The 21,996-nt window shown below is 37.2% G+C and overlaps 1 protein-coding gene and 1 long non-coding RNA gene across 2 annotated transcripts in view; one reads left to right on the top strand and one right to left on the bottom strand.

Annotated features, from left to right (window-relative positions):
• The window catches only part of LOC140696399 (uncharacterized), a 30,624-nt gene extending 8,872 nt beyond the window's left edge, over positions 1-21,752 (bottom strand). Inside the window, exon 1 of the long non-coding RNA XR_012072683.1 lies at positions 21,676-21,752. This is a non-coding gene — a long non-coding RNA (uncharacterized lncRNA). The remainder of the gene's footprint in view (positions 1-21,675) is intronic.
• LOC140696284 (uncharacterized) overlaps positions 1-21,996 on the top strand; it is a 355,657-nt gene that overhangs the window by 9,754 nt on the left and 323,907 nt on the right. The gene's annotated exons all lie outside the window — the stretch shown is intronic.

The raw sequence follows: 21,996 nt of genomic DNA, 5'->3' as shown, positions 1-21,996 counted from the left end.
TGTAAATTGAAGATATTAGTTCCTTTATATTTTGTAAATAACTTTTCTTATTTATCCCTTATTTTTTTAATTTATTATATTTTTTTCTTGTAAATAGAGGCTTTAAATTGTTACATATTCATATTCATATTGACCAACCCTTTGCATGAGGATTAGAAAGGGCTTCCATATAGGCATATGTTTTCATTTACAATGTCAGGAAGCATGCCTGACCTGTTTCCTCTGAGGTTTGATGTGGAGGGGTATGCCTGTGAGGAAACATTTATCTCTTACTTTGCTATAATATTCTAAAGTTTTTGTAGAGGCTTTTTTTTTCAAACAGAAGTATTTAAGGATAACTGTTAAGATTTCCACTTCCTAAAGATGGGGTAGATATGTTTTCGCTATTCCTCCTGCTTAGCAAAACTAAAAACCCTGTACATTATTTAAAAATCAAACATAGGACTCTGAAAGGTAGAAAGAGGAGGCAGACCATCTAGGGAACCTGCAACCCCAGGAACAACATGATGGTGAGTTCCTAGGTTTCTTTTACATTATATATCCCAGTCTTGAAGTTGGAGAAGCCGTTGCAACCAGAAACATGAAGGGGAACAGACAAACATAGCCCAAACAAAAGCCTGCTCTTTCTAGTTAAAGGATGAGGGGAAATGGCAGCCTAGCAAGACAGAAAATGTTTAGACAGTAACCACTCTACACTAGTAAAAGATCAAAGAGAAAACTGTAGCCACACTCCCACCCATGCCAGCAAAAGCTAAGTTCAGTGGTTTGTTTCTGCCTATCCTAAGCTGTAACAAGGCACCTCAGTCCCCCTCCCCCACTACTGGGGTGGTGTCAGAGAAGGCCAAATAGGGAGCTGAGATTTTCAAAGTGCTATCCCCACCAGCATCACTGGAGACCATGTTGGGATATAGGCCTTCCACTCCACAGCAGTAATGAGACACCTTACTGTTTCCCACTGGGATAGTGTCAGAGGAAGCCTATTGGAGAGTCAGGACTTATACCATCACCCAGAGGTTAAGAGGTCACTCCCACTGCAGTGTTGGTGGAGGCCTTTTGGGGAGCCAGAACTCCCATCCCCATCCGACAGTATCAAGGAGTCCCCACTCTCTGCTGTCAATGGAGGCCAAGTGGGGAACCTAGACTTATACCTCCACCTGACAGTAGTGAGGCAACCCCCTGCCAGAATGATGTCAGAAAAAACCAGCTAAAACAGAAAGTTTACAGAAGATCTAGAGTCTTCTAACTTAATATGCAAATGTTCAGGTTTCAGTTGAAAACTATTCCTCATACCAAGAACCAGAAGTATCTCAATCTGAATGAAAAAAGACAGTAGATGCCATACTAATTTCCTAGGGCTGCTGTAGTAAATTACTACCAACTTGACATAAAACAACAGAAATTTATTCTCTCACTGTTCTGGAGACCAGAAGTCCAAAACCAAGGTGTCAGCAGGGCTGTACTTCCTTCAGAGTACTTGGAAGGTGTCTGTTCCTTGCATCTTCCAGCTTCTAGTGACTCCAGGTATTCCTTGGCTTATAACTGCATCACTCTAATCTCAACTTCCATGGACACATTGCCTCTTCCTTTGTATTTCCTTTATAAAGATACTTATCACTGGATTAAGTCCTGCCTGAATAATCCAGTATGATCTCTTCAACTCAAGATCTTTAATTACATCTGCAAAGACCCTTTTCCCAAATAAGGTAAAATTCGCAGGTTCCAGGGATTAGGATGTGGATATATCTTTTGGGGGGCAGTCACCATTTAGCCTATTATAGGTGCCAACACTGAGATGACAGAGATGTTAGAATTATCAAAGATTTTAAAGTAGGTATAATAAAAAAAGTTCAGTGAACAATTATGAACATGGTAGACACAAATGAAAAATATAGAAAGCCTCACCATGAAATGGAAAGTCTCACCAAATAAAGATACCAGGAAAAATCAAGTGGGAAATTTAGAACGTACAATATGGAAACAAAAATCTTAGTGACAGGCTCAGCAGCGAAATGGAGAGGACAAAGGAAAGAGCCACTGAACTGGGAAATATAACAATAGAAATGATCCAACCTGAACAAGAGAAAGAAAATAGATTGAAGAAGAGAAAAAGAAAAGAAAACCTAAACTAAACAGAGCCTTAGGTACATATGAGACTATGATAAAAGATCTAACATTCAAGTTGGAGTTCCAGAAGGAGAGGAGAGAGAAGGTTAGGCTAAACAAATACTCAAACAATGACCAACTTCTTGGATTTGACAAGAGGCATAAACCTACAGATTCAAGAGAGAAATAAGCTGAAAAGAACCAAAACAAGATAAAGATAGAAATATCCACACCAAGACATAGCATAGTTAAATGTCTAAAAACTGAAAACAAAAAGTCTTGAAAGCAGCCAGAAAAAAGCAGTATCTTACCTATAGGTGAAAGGCAATTGAAATGACATTGTATTTCTCATCATAGAACGTGGAGGAAGAGGTGGCACAGTATTTTTCAAGTTCTGAGAGAAAACTGTCAGTCTAGAATCCTATGCCCAGTGAAAATATCCTTCAGGAATGAAGGGGAAATCAAGACATTTTCAGATAAAAAAAATTAAGAGGATTTGTCTTTAGTGAACTACCTTAAAAGAATAGCTAGAGGAAGTTCTGTACACAGAAAGGAACAATGAAAGATAAAACTTCGGAATGCCAGGAAGGGAGAAAGAACACAGTAAGCAAAAATATGTGAAAATACAACAGGCTTTCCCTCTCCTCTTGAGTTTTCTAAATTATATTTGACAATTGAAACAAAAGTTATGCCAATCTCTAATGTTTCAAATATATGTAGAGGAATATTTAAGACAATTATATTATAAATTGAGGAGATTAAGAGGATTTTGTAAAGAGGGGAAATTTCTGTACTTCACTCAAGCTGGTGAAATCATGACACCAGTAGACTGTAGTAAGTTATGTATATTTGATGAAGTATCTAGAGCAACCACTGAAAAAGCTATACAAAAATATATACTCAAAAACATACATAAATCAAAATGGAATCTAAAAATATGTTCAGGTTACTCACAGAAAAAAGAAATCCAACAACCAACCAGCAAACAAAAGCAAGAAAAACCAGAAAACAAAAATAAAATGGCAGTCTTAATTAAGCTCTAACGTGTCAGTAATTACATTAAATGTAAATGCTCTAAATATACCAATTAAAAGACTATCAGAGTGGACTAAAAAAGGACCCAACTATATGCTATCTACAAAAAAATGTACTTCAAATATGATGTAGGCAGATTGAAAGTAAAAGGATAGAAAAAAAATATTATGCAAGCATTAATCAAAGGAAAGCAGCAGTAGCCATATTAATATCAGGGCAAAGAAAATTACTAGAGACAGAGAGGAACATTACATGATAGGAGGGTCAATCTACTAAACAGACACAATAATCCTAAATTTGTACTCACCAAACAGCAGAGCTGTAAAATATATAAAGCAAGAACTGATAGAACTAGAAGGATAAATAGAAAAATTCACCATACAGTTGGAGATGTCAACATCCTACTCTGAACAATTGATAGAGCACTAGACAGAAAATCAGCAAGGATATAGAAGAACTAAAGAACATCATCAACCAATAAGATCTAATCTATTGATAGAATATTCTACCCAATAACAACAGAATATACATTATTTTCAAGTGCCCTTGGAACACATAGCAAGATAGATCATATCCTGGGCTATGAAACAAGCCTTAACACATTTAAAAGAACTGAAATCATATGGAGTGCCTTCTCTGACAATAGTGGAATTGAACTAGAAATCAATAACAAAAATATCACAGGAAAAGTTATAGCACTAAATGCATATATTGGAAAACCAGAAAAGTCTAGGTTAATAAACTAAACCCCCACTCCAAAAACTTAGGAAAAGAAGAGCAAAATAAGCCCAAAGTAAGCAGAAAGCAGGAAATAATAATGCTAAGAGTGGAAATCAATGAAAAGGAAAACAAAACAAAACAAGAAAAGTAAATAAAAGAGCTGATTCTCTGAAAAGGTCAATAAAGTTGACAAACCTCCAGCAAGACTGACAAAGAAAAAAAAGAAGACACAAATTATCAACATCAGGAATGAAGTAGGGGCTATCACTACAGATCCTGCAAATATCAAAAGGGTAATAAGGTAATACTAAGAACAATGCTGCATGCACATAATTGATAACTTAGCTGAAATGTACCACTTCCTCAAAAAACATGAACTACCACAACTCATCCAATATGAAATAGATAATTTGGATATCCCTGTATCTATTAAGGAGATTAAACTCATTTTAAAACAAAATTTTAAAACAAAAAGAAATGAAGTCTCTAGGCCATGATGTTATCATAGAAAATTCTACGAAGTGTTTAAAGAAGAACTGACATCAATTCTACACACTCTCTCCCAGAAAATAGAAGCAATGCTTCCTGATTTATTTTATGAAGCTAGTAGTACTCTGACATCAAAATAGACAAAGATAAACAAAAAAAGAGAAAATCACAGACCAGTATCCCTCATGAATATAGATGCAAAAATTCTTAACAAACTATTAACACAAAGAATTCAGCAATGTATAAAAATAATTACACAGAAAGATCAAGTGGGATTTATTCCAGGAATGGTGGTTAATATCAGAAAATAAATGTAATCCATCATATAACAGGAAAAAAAAATCACATGATCATATCAGTTGATGCAGAAAAAGCATTTGATACTATTCAGAACTTATTCATAACAAGAACTCTCAGAAAAATAGGAATACAATGGAACTTCCTCAATTGATAGAGAATATGTACAAAAAACCCTATAGTTAACACTATATTTAATGGTGAAAACCTAAATGCTTTCCCTCTAAGATTAGGAGGAAGGTAAGGATGTCTACTCTTAACACTCTTAGCACAGCTCTTCAAGTTCTAGGGAAGGCAATAAGGCAAGAAAGCAACTAAATGCCATAAACATCAGAAAGAAAAAAATAAAACCATCCCTATATGCAGAGGACATGATTGTCTATGTAGAAAGTCTCAAGGAATTTAAAAACAAAGACAAAAACAAAAACCCTCATAGAAGCTAATAAGTGAGTTCAGTAAGGTTGCAGGACACAAGATAAATGCACGAAAAACAACATTTCTACATACTAACCATGAACACATGGAAACTAAAAAATACAATATCCTTTATATTCTCTCAACAAAAAAAGCTTAAGTGTAAATCTAATGGAATATGTACAGATTTTTTTATGCTGAAAAATATACAAAGCTGAGGAAAGAAATAGAAAAATAAATGGAGTAACATACTTTGTATATAAATTGAAATATTCAACATAAGAAAGATGTCAATTCTTCCAGATTAATATACAGGTTTAACACAATTCCTACCAAAATTCCAGCAATATTTTTTGTAGATATAGATAAGAATATTATGAAATTTATATAAATAGGCAAAGTAACTAAAATAGTTAAATCAACTTTGAAAAAGAATAATGTGAAAAAGAAAAATGATTTTAAGAGCTATAATATAGTTACAGTAATGAAATAGAAAGTGAAACAAAAGGAAAGCCTAGAAACAGAGACTCACACAAATATATGCAACTAGTTTTTGACAAATGCAAAAGCCATTCAATGGAGGAAGCGTATCATTTTCAACAAATGCAATTGGACATCCACAGGCAAAAAAATAAACCCTGACCTAAGTCTCACACCTTACACAAAAAATTAACTCAAAATGCTCATGGACTTAAATATAGAAGCTAAAACTTCAGAACTTTTAGGAAAAAACATAGGAGAAAATCTTTGTGACTTAGGGCGAAGCAAAGAGTTCTTTGACTTAACACCAAAAACATAGTCTGTAAAAGAAAATTGATAAATTAGACTTCATCAAAATTGAAGAATTTTTCTCTGAGATTCTGTTAAGAGAATTAAAAGACAAGGAGAAGAGTGGGTAAAAGTATTTGCAAATCACATATGCAGGAAAGGACAGGTATCTAGAATATATTTTTAAAACTGTCAAAACTCAAACAAATAAATATAATTAGAAAATGGGCAAAAGATACGAAGAGACATGTCACCACAATGATAGCTAAGCACATGAAAAGATGTTCAACATCATCAGTTATTGGGGAAATACAAATGAAAACTACAATGGAATATTACCGCATACCTATCAGAATGACTAAGGTAATAAATTTGACACACCAAATGCTGGTGAACATGAGGTGAAATTGGGTCACTCATACATAGCTGAAGCAACTATAAAGTATATACAGCCACTCTGGAGAATAGCTTGGCAGTTTCTTAAAATACTAAACATGAAACTACTATATAACCAGCAATTGCACTCCTGAGCATTTATCTCAAAGAGATGAAGGCTATGTCCATACAAGAACTTGTCCATGAATGTGATAGCAGCTTTGTATTTGCAAAAACAAAAACTGGAAACAACCCAGACGTCCTTCAGTGGGTGCATGTTAAACAAACTATGATACATTCTTATCATGGAATACTACTCAGCAACAAAAAGAAACATATATTGATACAGAATAATCTGGATGAATCTCCAGAGCATTATGCAGTGTAAAAAAAAACACAAACGGTTACATACTATGTGATTCCATTTACATAACTTTCTTTTTTTTAACATTTTTTATTGATTTATAATCATTTTACAATGTTGTGTCAAATTCCAGTGTTCAGCACAATTTTTCAGTCATTCATGGACATATACACACTCATTGTCACATTTTTTTTCTCTGTGATTTATCATAACATTTTGTGTATATTTCCCTGTGCTATACAGTGTAATCTTCTTTATTCTACAATTTTGAAATCCCACTCTATCCCTTCCCACCCCCTACCCCCCTGGTAACCACAAGTCTGTATTCTCTGTCCATGAGTCTATTTCTGTCCTGTATTTATGCTTTGTTTTTGTTTGTTTGTTTGTTTTTGTTTTTGTTTTTTAGATTCCACATATGAGCGATCTCATATGGTATTTTTCTTTCTCTTTCTGGCTTACTTCACTTAGAATGACATTCTCCAGGAACATCCATGTTGCTGCAGATGGCGTTATGTTGTCAGTTTTTATGGCCGAGTAGTATTCCATTGTATAAATATACCACTTCTTCTTTATCCAGTCACCTGTTGATGGACATTTAGGCTGTTTCCATGTTTTGGCTATTGTAAATAGTGCTGCTATGAACATTGGGGTGCAGGTGTCATCCTGAAGTAGATTTCCTTCTGGGTACAAGCCCAGGAGTGGGATTCCTGGGTCATATGGTAAGTCTATTCCTAGTCTTTTGAGGAATCTCCACACTGTTTTCCATAGTGGCTGCACCAAACTGCATTCTCACCAGCAGTGTAGGAGGGTTCCCCTTTCTCCACAGCCTCTCCAGCATTTGTCATTTTTGGATTTTTGAATGACGGCCATTCTGACTGATGTGAGGTGATACCTCATTGTAGTTTTGATTTGCATTTCTCTGATAATTAGTGATATTGAACATTTTTTCATGTGCTTTTTGATCATTTGTATGTCTTCCTTGGAGAATTGCTTGTTTAGGTCTTCTGCCCATTTTTGGATTGGGTTGTTTATTTTTTTCTTATTGAGTCGTATGAGCTGCTTATATATTTTGGAGATCAAGCCTTTGTTGGTTTCACTTGCAAAAATTTTCTCCCATTCCGTAGGTTTTCTTCTTGTTTTATTTCTGGTTTCCTTTGCTCTGCAGAAGCTTGTAAGTTTCATTCGGTCCCATTTATTTATTCTTGCTTTTATTTCTTCTAGGAGAAAATTTTTGAAATGTATGTCAGATAATGTTTTGCCTATGTTTTCCTCTAGGAGGTTTATTGTATCTTGTCTTATGTTTAAGTCTTTAATCCATTTTGAGTTGATTTTTGTATATGGTGTATATGGTTCTAGCTTCATTGTTTTACATGCTGCTGTCCAGTTTTCCCAACACCATTTGCTGAAGAGACTGTCTTTATTCCATTGCATGTTCTTGCCTCCTTTGTCGAAGATTAGTTGACCAAAGGTTTGTGGGTTCATTTCTGGGCTCTCTATTCTGTTCCACTGGTCCATATGTCTGTTTTGGTACCAATACCATGCTGTCTTGATGACTGTAGCTCTATAGTATTGTCTGAAGTCTGGGAGAGTTATTCCTCCAGCCTCTTTCTTTCTCTTCAGTAATGCTTTAGCAATTCTAGGTCTTTGATGGTTCCATATAAATTTTATTATGATTTGTTCTAGTTCTGTGAAATATGTCCTGGGTAATTGGATAGGGATTGCATTAAATCTGTAGATTGCCTTGGGCAGTGTGACCATTTTAACAATATTGATTCTTCCAATCCAAGAGCATGGAATATCTTTCCATTTTTTAAAGTCTTCTTTAATTTCCTTCATCCATGGTTTATAGTTTTCTGTGTATAATTCTTTCACCTCCTTGGTTAGATTTATTCCCAGATATTTTATTACTTTGGGTGCTATTTTAAAGGGGATTGTTTCTTTACTTTCTTTTTCTGTTGATTTATCTTTAGTGTAAAGAAATGCAACTGATTTTTGAACGTTGATTTTGTAACCTGCTACCTTGCTGAATTCGTCAATCAGCTCTAGTAGCTTTTGTGTGGACCTTTTAGGGTTTTCTAAATATAGTAACATGTCAACAGCATATAATGACACTTTTACCTCTTCTTTTCCAATTTGGATCCCTTTTATTTCTTTCTCTTGCCTGATTGCTGTGGCTAGGACTTCCAGGACTATGTTGAATAGGAGTGGTGATAGTGGGCATCCTTGTCTTGTCCCAGATTTTAGTGGGAAGCTTTTTGAGTTTTTCACCATTGAGAACTATGCTGGCTGTAGGTTTGTCATATATAGCTTTTATTATGTTGAGATATGTTCCCTGTATACCCACTTTGGCGAGAGTTTTTATCATAAACGGGTGTTGAATTTTATCAAATGCTTTTTCTGCATTGATTGAGATGATCATGTGGTTTTTGTCCTTTCTCTTGTTTATGTGATGTTACATAACTTTCTTGAAATGACAAAATTGTAAAAATGGAGAATAGATTAGTGGCTGCCAGGAGTTGAGGAGGAGGGTATAGGTGGAAACGAGGTGGGTTTGGCTATAAAAGGGAAACATTCAGGATCATGATGATAGAACTGTTCTGTGTGTTGAATTCAATGTCAATATCCTGACTGTGATGTTGTATAAAGTTTTACAAGATGTTGTTGCCCTTTTATATGGGATCTCTCTATTCTTACAATTCCAAGTGAGTCCATAATTATGTCAAAATAAAAATATAATTTAAAAACCCACTAAAACCAGATTTTAAAATAGTTTTATTTAATGCTTTCAAGATAATAATACATAGAAAAATTAATTTGGCTTGTGTTACTATTAACAGAACTAAAACGATTTGAGTTTTGATAGTATAAGATTCTTTTGACCCACTTAACTATTTGTATGTGGTAAATTTCTGAATATGTTGGGTTTTTTAGTTTTGTTCTTTTATTTTGAGAAACCACATCTTTAAAAATCTACAGAAAGATTTTTAAAGTATAATGCAGCATTTGGAAAGGAATTATCCTTCTTTAATAACTCAAATTACAATTGGCTCCTATCTACCCTAAATTAAATCTGTGCTAAAGAATTAGGGGAAAATGCTCATGGCTTGGAAAAGACTAAGTTCAGATAATTGTACTCTGGGCCACAATAAACCTTAACTTTTTTACAAAACACTTTGTTCTTGGAAACAAAACACAGAAGAAAGCACTATGATACCCTTGCTGTGTCATGAATGGAGTTACACTATGAGTAAATCACATCCCCTGTATATGTCTTGGGACATAGGATTCTTTATTCAGGGAGGCCCCATGGCTTTGTTTTTGACATTGCTAGTTTGGTTCAGTAATCAGTGAGAACAGGACTAAATTCCAACTTTGTTTCACTTGACTTCTGTTGGTGAGGCCAGCATGGTGAGCTGGAAGAGTTTGGGCCGTGGGGTCACAGAGTCTGGGCTCAACTCTCTCTTATTTATGAGCTTTATGGCATTGGGGGTCACTTGAACTTCTAGAGCTTAGAAATTTTTATTTGTAACAAAATAAAAATTATGTCTTCTACCTAGGATGATGAGGAATAGAGAGAAAATATGCCCAGTAAGTGACCACTCTTACTATTACTGATTGTTATTTGGGCTTGACACATGTTACACTGTGTTTCTATTAATCTTTTTTTTTTCTCTGTGATTTATCATAACATTTTGTGTATATTTCCCTGTGCTATACAGTGTAATCTTGTTTATCTATTCTACAATTTTGAAATCCCAGTCTATCCCTTCCCACCCTCTACCCCGCTCCCCCCCCCCCCCCCGGTAACCACAAGTCTGTATTCTCTGTCCATGAGTCTATTTCTGTCCTGTATTTATGCTTTGTTTTTGTTTTTTAGATTCCACATATGAGCGATCTCATATGGTATTTTTCTTTCTCTTTCTGGCTTACTTCACTTAGAATGACATTCTCCAGGAGTATCCATGTTGCTGCAAATGGCATTATGTTGTCGGTTTTTATGGCTGAGTAGTATTCCATTGTATAAATATACCACATCTTCTTTATCCAGTCACCTGTTGATGGACATTTAGGTTGTTTCCATGTTTTGGCTATTGTAAATAGTGCTGCTATGAACATTGGGGTGCAGGTGTCATCCTGAAGTAGATTTCCTTCTATTAATCTTTGATTTATCCTTCCAACTGGATTGTTAGTACCCAGGGGGTAGACATGCCACCAAACCATCTTTATAACCGTCACATACCTCAAGATAACATCTTGCACTCAATAGGGGCTAAGTAACGATATTAGTTGATAATGAAGATGATGCTGTAAGTGGAAAAATTAAAGGTAATAAATTATGTTGAAGTTCCTTTGACACAGCTGTGCAGACATTTTAGTGCATTGGAATGAATTAGGGAATTTGGTAACACAGATCTCTGTTCTACACCTGCTACCCAAGGGAGTCTAATACAGCTAGCCTAGGAATCTTCATGTTAGCAAGCTCCCTGGGTAATAATGATGCAGGTGGTCCATGTACTGATCATGTTTAGAGAAACCATGCTTTAGTAGATAACCTATGTTGTGCTGGATGTTAAGTTGTAAAGAGATGCCTATATAGTACATAAAGTAGGAACTGATGATTGTTGAAGTGAAAATTTGGTTTGCAGGGTCATTCAAAAAATCCACTTTATCACTGAGGTGCCAGGCAGACATTATAAAACTAATCAAAAAACTTACTTTTCAGAAGTTAATTAACATGTTTTATGTCCTAGTTATCTAAGCCAAAACTATATATGTACATGCTGTCTTTTTGGCTCCAACTTGCCTAGTGAAGAGAAAATAGAAATGGAATAAAATGCCACTGGGCATTAGACTGCAAATACATTTATCCTGCAGCAAAGCATTAATTTATAAAGATACTTGCAATGCATTATGCATACAGTCCATCCTCATTTGGCCCCCAAACTGGCTCTTAGTGGGACGTTTCCCGTCTCTATCTGCTGCTATTTAGGACAAAGGCTTGGAACCAGTACCAAAATGATTGTGCTTCCTAGGAGTGCTACCCTAAAGCACTTTTTAGTATTAGGAGAACTGACACAAAATCAAGTAAATAAGAACGGGTGGCAAGAGTTATATCCCCCTTCACCCCAGGACATAGGGACCATTTAGAGACTGCAAAATGAAAGTGATTTGGTTCTCCATTGAGAACAAATAATACAGCAAAGAGCTGTTATTTCTTTTTGGTTTTCATCCAAAGACTTCAAAATACTAATGAAGAATAATGTCCATTTTCAGATGGATAATATGGAAAAAAATAGGGGAACATTTTCTTGTTAGGCTATAAAAGTGAAAGTAATAATTTTGATGTTTTCTCCTCCATCCTTACATTATTTGCAAAACTACTTCTATTAATACACAAATTACCCAAAATAAAATATAAGATCAGTTTACCAAGAAATCACAGTTCTGTAGAAGCTACTAGTATATGTATTCTGGAACTCAGCGTTAGTCCCTTGACCCTAACAGGGGTTCTAAGTGAAATGAATATAACTGTCCCCTCTTGTAGGCCATCTCAAACATTCCCATTCCTGAGAATATGAAAAAAAAAAGACTTTGAAAAATATATATATATTCTTAGATTTTGATTCTACTCAAACTCTGAAATAATTACAGTAATTACAAAGATAAAGGGTAAAAGTCACAAAAGTGCTGGCTGGGACATTCCAGAGCATGAGAAAGCTTGGCGCCATTTTTATAGTTATGCCTGTTAAGATTTAATAGACGGAAAGTTTCATTAGTGAGCTGTGCTGCAATTAACTTCAAGGAGGTTCCAGACTACTGTATGTTGCTGTTACTGACAGAAAACTGTTTAGATTTCCCTCTTGAAAGAGTGTATTGGATTTTCAACACTTCAATTATAAAAACTTGTGACAGACCCAATTTAAAAAAAATTTAATGTTGAGGCTAGTTTTTCCTTATATAGAACACATAGTAATAACAAACTTTTATTCTTCAGTGCACACACCAATTGTTGACTACCTGGGAAGAGTTGTTTTGGGGTTGTGTTACTATTGTTATAATTAATTATTTTAGATAGAACGAAGGTACCTTTGTGCCTCTTTTCTCTGTCTCTCCTCCCAGTTCATAACGTCACATCCTAATAGAATTGTGGCAAATTTGGAAACTGTTATTTCTCTAAATCAAAGATTTTCCTGAATCATGTACTCCACCTTTATTATAAAATGCTTGCTCTTGCCTCTGACGAGCTGGCAAATCCCAAAGTATGAAGACTGAAATCCAGTGACTTGTTTTTCTCCAGTGGCTGGTCAGATTCCAGCCTGCTTTTGGAGCTTTGAGTCTACACTTAGAGAAAAGTATCCATAGGCAGAACTTTCCTCTTTGGAGGTTAAGCTGGTGCTTCCTTTATAGTACATGCAAACCCCTGAAGGTCATCCAGGGTTACTCCTCATAGAAATTACTGCCATGCTCTGGGTTTTGTATCCTTTGGAAGACTTTCTCTATCTAGCATGTTATTTGATTTCTCTATCCTACTATAATATGGCTAAACTGTTATGATCCTCACTGTTATATTTTATTATATTAAACAGCAGACTGCTATGGCTCTTTTAATGACTTAAAGAATAAGACCTGCATTTTATGACTTTTAAAACCTGTCTTAATACTCTTTCTTCCAGTTACAGCCCACCCGCCCCCTTCCATTCTACATATGTTTCCATTAATAGGATGCAGACTTTTTAGGTGTGGTAAGCATGTAACCATGATAGGCACTTTCAAAGACATGTTAGCTTTTTCTGACACAAGGACACAGTTTAGTGTCTAGGAACAGTAATTTAGCTTGACAAGCAGTTATGGAGTACCTAAAAGGCTAGAGTTTTAACCTACACAGAATTATCCCATGGACTAGTGTCTGCTACTGTCCGAGCAGCGCAAATGTATCAGTTGTTTTTCTACCTGAGTGTGAAGTCTGGAAATGCGGGACATACACTTTTACCTTGTATCATGCAGTAACATACTGTTGCTGAATTATGGGTAGTTAGAAGACAGTGATCCTTCTATTGGACTAAACTTCTCCCTGAACTTGCTGTGTTCCCAAAGTCCCATCTCCTCCCCAGTAGATGATCCTTCATAAAGTTCTAGGCCCTCCTTATTTTCCTTCCTTCTTTAATTCATCATACCTGGCCACACCATATCCCCAGATGTGACAGGTATGTCAAGAATGACAGAAAGTCATGCTCAGAGATTCCACAATCCCCCAGGAGGTTCCAGGACGGGATACAGATCAGGGAATGAGGCCCCATTAGGACAGGTCCCCACAACCCTTTCCACACACCACAGTTTTCTGTACTTTAATGTCTTTTGATGTTTTAGAAATTTAGGCTCTGTTTTTTGGAAAATCTTTTTTGGTTTAGTTTTGAGAAAATCATCAATACTTGGGTTAAGTTTGGGTCAGAGTTTAAGAGATCAGTATGTTTATTTGGGTTTTATATATTTATGGTTGGTTTTAGTTTCTGCTCTTAAACACCAGCAGCAAATTATTGGGGTTTGTGAAGCATTGCGTCACTTTCTGTCTTCTTGTGACATGGTGTTTGGATAACAAGTTAGAAATCAGACTGGGAATTAAAGTCTCTTTGTCACAACTGAGTGAGCTCTGACCTCAGGTGCAGTGCCTTGCATTATGTTACATATATTTTTAACTTCTGTTAATCAACTTGTTTGTTTATCAGCGTTCTCTCAAAAGGGTAGTTAGAATTAATTAATCTTTAAAATCCAGGTAGGCAGCATAACATTATTAGAACTGGCTTGTGTATGTCAAATGGATGGCTACGTTTTACATATTTAACTATCTTTATTGGTCTACATTCTCATTTGAAGAAACATTTAACTTTTTATAAGCAAGGACAGTATAATATACAATGCTACTAAGCCTAATATTCAAGAATGTTTTCATACATGTCTTAGTATTAATTAGGGAACAGTTCTTGTTTGACATGTTTACTTTTAATTCTTAATAGGTTTCCAAGTGGGGTAATGCAGTGAGTGCCCAGAAAAACTAACAATTATCTAGTCTAAAGAGCTTTGCATTTCACTGTAAAATTAAAATTATGTGGAAATTGTGTTTTCATTCTACTCATATTAACCTTTTCTTATCCATGTTAGTTAAAGGTTAACTTGTTCTTGCCATTTTTATGAAGTGAGAAGCAGGAACTTTGTCTTTTTATGAAAGGAAGCACAGGAGTGCCAAGCATTCATTAGAGATTGAAGTTAGAAGTGACCATGAGATTAAGCTGGAACATAGCTTATTGTACGAGCCCAGTTTAGACTTGAAGTGCTAATATTAGGAAGAGTGAGCATGATTGCATAGGTGAAATTTACGTTCATTTTACCCTGTCTGAGGCTGGTGGCTGTTGGAAGACAGGGTGCTATGACTTTCTTGGAGGGAAATGCATCTCCACAGGCGGGTGTCACTGCTCCCAGGTACCAGAGTGAGGGGATCTGTTCTAAGTGTAGCCTGGTGACCAAAGAAGGCACTTCCTGTTGTTTTCTTTTCTTTTTTTGTTTTCTGGGCTTCAGCACTGTGTTCCCCAGTAGCTAACTTAATTTGTTTCTCTGCCTCTCACAAGTGAACAGTATGGCCAAAGGAAATATTATTAGTGTCTTCACAAAATGGCAGAGTGGAAGAGGATTGCTAGGCTTCTAGATCTCATTTCATAAGTACTCATGAAGGGGAGACCCTGGGAGGGGTGAGTAGCTGGCTGTCTGGATGGGAGAGTCACCAGGGGTTGTAAGGCTTTCAGTAATGGTACCTTCTCCCAAGAATATGAGGAAACAGAAATGGGAAATAATTCCTGTTTATTAGATTTTTGAAAAGTTGACTGGAAACATTTTTAACCTCCCCAAAGAGAATAGGAGAACCTCAGTCTTTTAAAACACTAGTTACCAGTCAGTGGGGTAAACCTTTTGCTAGAATTTGTCCCATAATTTCTAAATGAGTGAACAGAAATAAGAAAGGTATTATACTATTTTATGCTGAATTGACCTCACTATATACTGCTAAAGATCTATCTCTGGAGACACATCATAAAAACTAAGCACTTTTACCACCATGGCAGTATTAAAAAATATTTCATATTTTACTATTAGGGTGTAAAATGACTAATCAAGGGTGGGAAATGACCAGGAGAAAACACGAGAAAAAGAGATTCATTGAAACATGCTGAACTATTACCAGACTTGCACTGGATATATTTTGTCTCTCATCTTTTAGGGCCAGCATCTTTGAAGTAAAAGACAATCTGTTCAGAATAATAGAAGAACCATAATAAATAACTACTGCAAATGAACAAATTCTGTTTTGTCTAACAGAGTCATCAAGGCAGAAGAGCTCTTCTCTAAACACATCACTGATTTCCACAAAAGCGAAACTTCTCTTAGGTTGTGGACCCCTCCTACATTGCAAAATTGCTTCCCCTCCTGTCAACACAAATAATACTACCCCAAAATTAAGGAAATTACTATGTTGGTTCCAGAAGAAGGATGTTGAACTGATGTCTGATTTTTAGTAAATCCAAAAATTTTTACTTTTTGAATAAAGGAACACATATGGTCATATATTTGGTAAAGCATAATCTGGAGAACATTCCACAGGTCTGTGTCATCCCCGAGTACATCCTTAGAATGTACCTCAGGACCCAGCTCCGCAGAGAGAGCTGGACGTCAGGACACTTGCACTGCATTGTGAGTTCTGTCATGCTGTGTCTTAGGCAAACTTCTGAGGCCCTCTAATCTTTCATTTTCTTCTCTCCTTTTACCGTTTTCTTCCTCTACATACCAAAAACGCATTGGGGGATTTAGGTAATAAGGTGGACCCTTTCCTTCTCATGGAAGGCAATTTAGGCTCGAGTCAGACCGCACATGTTCACATCTCAAGTCCACCATGTACAGTGCCTCAGTTTTCTCATCTGTTAAGTGGGAATAATAACAGTTTCTATCATGGAGGGATTAAATAAATTAACATATGTAAAGGATTTGGAACAGTGGTTGAAAAGAAATGCCATTATTATTCTGTGATTACTACTGTCTTTCACGTGTTTGTGCAAAGGCTGTGTCCTCTGAGCGTTCCTGGTTCTCCTAGGCAGAGTGTCATAGTTAGTGTATAATCCCAGTAGAGCAATCTGTTTCCATGTGTATTTCCTCCCTAGACAATAAATCCCTTGAAGTAGGGATTGGAAGATGGTGTTTTATTGGTGTACTCCTAACACTAGTACAGTTCTGGACATTAAGTGGGCACCCAGTGTTTATGAATGAATGAATACATGTTTCACTTGTTGTCTCCCAGTATCCATTCTCTTACTCTGTCTTTAGCAGTAGAGCCTCCACATGCTTTTAGCAGAGCAAATGGCTGTCCAGCTAATGACCACATGTCCTAGCCTCCTTTTCAGCAAGGTGTGGCCATGTGATTACATTCTGGCCAATGAAATGTACTTGAGAGTGTGGTGTTCCATTTGTGGGTTATGCCCTTAAAGAAAAGAGGCACATCCTCCCTTTCCCTTTTCCTCCTGGCATTAAATAGAATGTGATGTGGCAGTGACACCTGAAATTGCTGTCTTAGACCACGAGATGGATGGCACTCGTTGAGAATGGCAGAGCAACAAGATCTAACCACTCCTGGGTTCTTAATGATACGGAGTTGCTGTACCAGACCCAGACAGCTTGCATTCAAATGTCTTTCTTGTTTGGAACACTGTTCTGCTGTTGATGTTTGTTTTGGTGGTACATGGGTCTTTGTTTCACCCCCTGACTCTGGTTCACACTGTTCACAGAGTTACATTTACTGATCTCTGCCCTTTGATAGATAATTTTCTAATAAAGACAATATTGAAAAAATAGATGAGACTTCAGTTATCACAGATGATTAGAACTGAGAAAGTGTGTGATTTAAACATAGCAACAAAGGCTTTGGTTTAACTCTTTTTTAAGAAAGCATTTAAACCTTATTGTCACTCTGTTCTCAGTTGCCTAATGGTTGCTCTGACTGGTGATCGGGGAAGAATGATGAAAGATTGAACAAAACCTTGAGTTACAGGACTGAGGGCAGGGAGCAATACTTATCCTAGGAAATGTTTCTATTCAAATCTTATTTGGATGGGCAAGAGGGACAGAGTTTGCCCAGGCAACTGCCATCATCTCAACAGAACAGCCTTCCTCCCTACCTGGTACCCTGTGGGCAAGCACTGTGCTTGCCTAGATAACAGAGTCAACAGAGAAGGAGTGGCACCTCCTTTTGATCTGCTCTGCCATTTGTCATAACTCCTTTTTGATTTTTCTAAGCAAGAGCTACTGAACAGAGAGCTGCTTGGATCTCTGGATCAGGAATTCAGACGATTTGTGGTTGTAAGGTAACCAGTTTTCTAGTGTCAACAAAGACTTGCCGAAAGATTTACCAAGATGCTGCTCCAACAGATTTTCATTGTAAAGGGAAATCATTCTGAGGAAAATTAAAAGGTGTAGTAGCAGCTTGATGGTCATTTTGAGAAAGTACAGAAAATAGTGATGAAACATCAATATACAGATACACATAGATACAGTTTTGAAACTTTTCATTAACATACTACATACACATAAAAAAGTGTCTAGACCATGTGTACAGCCTTACACTTATGTACATTTTAATTTTTATGAGCCAAACATACACATATTTACCAGAACACAAATCAAAAATGTACAGCATACATTTAAAAATCTGTAGCTACGTGGAAAAAGGCTGAAATACAGATAATAATATTCCTTATGAATACCAAATATTTTCTCCAGAGTTTCTATAATTTTATATTTGTAAGTTAGAAATAAGAGGAACTTGTGTTTTTAGATGCCTACATTTTTAGCTCAATTTTTTAAACAAATATATAAAAGGAATAACACAACTTATACATAGATGATGATAATTCAGAGCAGTTTATCTCAGCCCACTCAGCGGCCGTCTCCTTGTCAGTTCCACATATACTCTGTTTGTCTTCAGTGTTTGTCTTGTACTTCAGCCAAGTTACACCTAAGCTCTCGAGGCCTCAGTTTTCCCAACTGTAGATGGGGGACAATGGCTGTACACAGGATTGTGCTGATCAGTGAGATAATGTATATAGAAAGAGATTCACATGACATTTACATGTCACAAGACATCAGTAAATGGTGTTTTGTTATTATTATTATCAATGCCATTATCAACTGATGTTGGGTTTGTGGAAGCTACGGAAATAGCCGCATGATTGTATTGAGCTATATAATATTCTTCCACAGGTGGATGGGCTAGGCCTGAAATGAGAGTACCACATTCCAGATGAAATGTGGATCCTCTGGCACCAGAAAGTAAGAGATGTATGGTTTACATGTGGGCTTCTGGTTAAGACTGTTTTTAACTGATGAGTTATCATGTTGGATTTGGTGTAACTCTGAAGAGAATATTTCCAAATGGTCTTCAAGGAATGTCATGTAGCATTTATTAGAGTCACTCCAACAGGGACGCTTCCCACTTGCTTTGATTTAGTGACATTACTGCTGGTTAAAAGCCTTAGGTAAGGCCACACACAGTGGCTGGCGATTTGGATAATTAGAAGGAATGGCAGAGGCCTGTCTCTTTACAAGGAAGTTAGCAGTGACATGCAATTAAAGCAAACCGCAGGGGGATGCCGGGTAGCTCTAAGGATTAAAGTGGATCGGGTGAAATCAAACCATGTTTAGATTTCCGTCTCCCACAAAGGATTCCCACTTGCTTATTTTTAATAAATTATTCCAGAGATAACCATGCTATTTCACACAAGCAGAATAAAAAGAACAATATAACTCACTCCATCCTTATTTTTCTTGTAATTTTGTGGACTGCACAGGCCAGTTGGCGAAACTGTTTATCCACTGAAATCTTGATGAGGCATCTGAACCTTGAATTATCATACATTTATTGGGGTGGTGTTTTCTTCTTGAAAAGATGTTTTCACATCTGTTACCTATTATGATGCCCACAACTATATGAAGTGAGGTGAGAAGTTGCTACAATGTCCATTTCAAACATAAAAGAGGAAAACGCCAGTCACATGACCCACGGTGCAGTGCTCTTTCAGCACATGGAACTGTCTTCTCCAGGATGAGTGTGCATTCTCGCTTTCTAAGCTTTTCCTGAGTAGTTTTCTTTCCCCTCCTGAGACACTGCAGTGGTCATGAGTGTCTTGGAGAATAAGCTGAAACCTCTAGACCTTGTCCTCAGAAAAATGCACACGCGCGCACACGTTAAAAATTTGCATCACCTTCAGACCACCTCCTTCTCAAATCTGTGTGGGAAACAAGATAGAGTGTGGAAAATACTAGTCTGGGCTTGTGGGGACATGTGGCCTTCTTAGGGGGCAGGTGAAGGAGAAGCCACTGCACCATGAAGGTTTGTTTGGTCCTGACGGCACTGGGTGTTGCTCTGCTCATATCAGGTTGGCTCAAACTTCACAGCAACCTTCAAAGTTGAGTCTTACTGGATCCATTTTATGGATGAGGACATTAAGAGCACTTTACTGGAATTTGAAGCCAGAGGGACACTTTCCACCATGATGCTACATAGCCTCCCAAGGTGGTAACGATCTGTTGGTGGAGAGCTATTTTCCTAGTGGTCAGCCCATGCCTGTGTGTGGTGCTGTGCTGGGAAGGGGAAAAGGAGGTTTCTCAAAGCCCTTCAGTGGCAAAGCTTCCTTGGGGAAATCCCATTCTTGGGGGTGACAAGTGGGAACTGTTACCAGCAGTAGAAATGTGAAGTGTGAAGGAGTGTTGAGATAGAGGAATAGAAAAGAACAGGGCGGCATCCATGGGGTGGTCTCTTTCTCTCAGGATGTGTGTTTGATGTCCAGCTGTTGTATTAATTTTTATAGATTCCAGGCTATATTCTTGCTAACTTGGCGAGTGATTCACAAAGTTACTGTAATGGGGTGAGTAAACTCGTGGGTAGACCTGGGGCTGGGAGAAAGGAAAAGGCAGGTCCCTACAGTTGGGGTTTCCTGAGCCATAAATAATGGCCGTGTTGCCATTCCCAGCAATATGCTTCTGTCGTTAATTAACTTTTATGGAAAGCCATGGTGTTCATGGCTTTGGCCTCTCCCCACTCTTGATCTATGTGGTGTTATGTGGTGTAGACAGCAGTGCTCACAGGTGGGATTTGTCTGACAGGGGAATCTGAATTAGCTGATGTGAAATGCCCGCTAATATATGGCATGCCCTTGTTCGGGGTGAGTGCGGGGGAGAAAGTGACCATGACACCCGCCCTGTTCCTGCCAATTACTTTTCCAGCACCTACACGTGGGATCAGAATATCCTGTTCTTTGTTAGGTTAAACTTTAAGTGTGAGATTTTTCTAGTGCTGTTGAGAGTCCCACACTGTCACTCTCAGATTTGGGGGTGTGGTGTTCTGTGCTTGGGGAAGGAACAGTAAAGGTGGAAGACCTTCAGGAGACACTGGGCCCTCCCACCCATCAGGGCCGAACGGGAGATCCGAGGCCAGCCTTTTAAGATGGCCCACACTAGTGTTAACCATCCCACCAGAAAGTTATCCCTCACCTTTGCCCTGAAGTCTTCCTGCTTGGTTTCCAAAAACATTTTTAAACATTAGCATACATCAGAATCACCTCGAGGGCTAGCTAAAACACAGATTCCTAGTCCTCCCCTCAAGAGTCTCTTTTTTACTCTATCTTAATTGAGATATTATTGCCATATCCCACATGTAAACTAAGATGTACAATGTGATAATTAGATACATGCAATGATTTCAAAACAATGACCACAATAAGGTTAGTTAACACTTCCATCTCCCCACATAATTATGATTTTATTTTGGTTGGTTTGTGGTGATAACATTTAAGATGTACTCTCTTAACAACTTTCAAGTATATAATACAGTATTGTTAATTATAATCACCATAATTGTGCATTAGAGCCTGAGATCTCTTATAGATTGGAGTTTGTACCCTATAACCAACATCTCCCTGTTTCCCCAACCCCCAGCCCCTGGCAACCACTGTTCTACTCTCTATTTTATGAATTTGGCTTTTGTTAGATTCCACATATAGGTGAGAACATAAAATACTTGCCTTTCTCTTTTGGTCTCATTTCACTTAGAACAATGCCCTCAAGTTCCATTCATGCTGCTGCAGAAGGCAGGCTTGCTTTCTTCTTTATGACTAAATAATATTCCATTCCACATCTCTAGAGTTTTTTGGTTTGGTAGATCTTGTGTGGAGCCTGAGAATCTATATTTGCAACAAAGTTCCAGGTGCTGCTGCTGCTGCTACTACTGCTGTTTTAGGAACCAAACTTTAAAAAGTATTGCTCTAGGCTATGATTATAAGGATAACAGGTAAAATCGTGGGTTTTGGAGTCAGATAACCCTAGATTCAAATCCTGTTCTACCA

The sequence above is a fragment of the Vicugna pacos genome, chromosome 5, assembly GCF_048564905.1.
Source record: "Vicugna pacos chromosome 5, VicPac4, whole genome shotgun sequence".
Classification (NCBI taxonomy): Eukaryota; Metazoa; Chordata; class Mammalia; order Artiodactyla; family Camelidae; genus Vicugna; species Vicugna pacos.
Note: the sequence above shows the minus strand (reverse complement) of the source record. Positions and strands in the feature narration are given on the sequence as shown.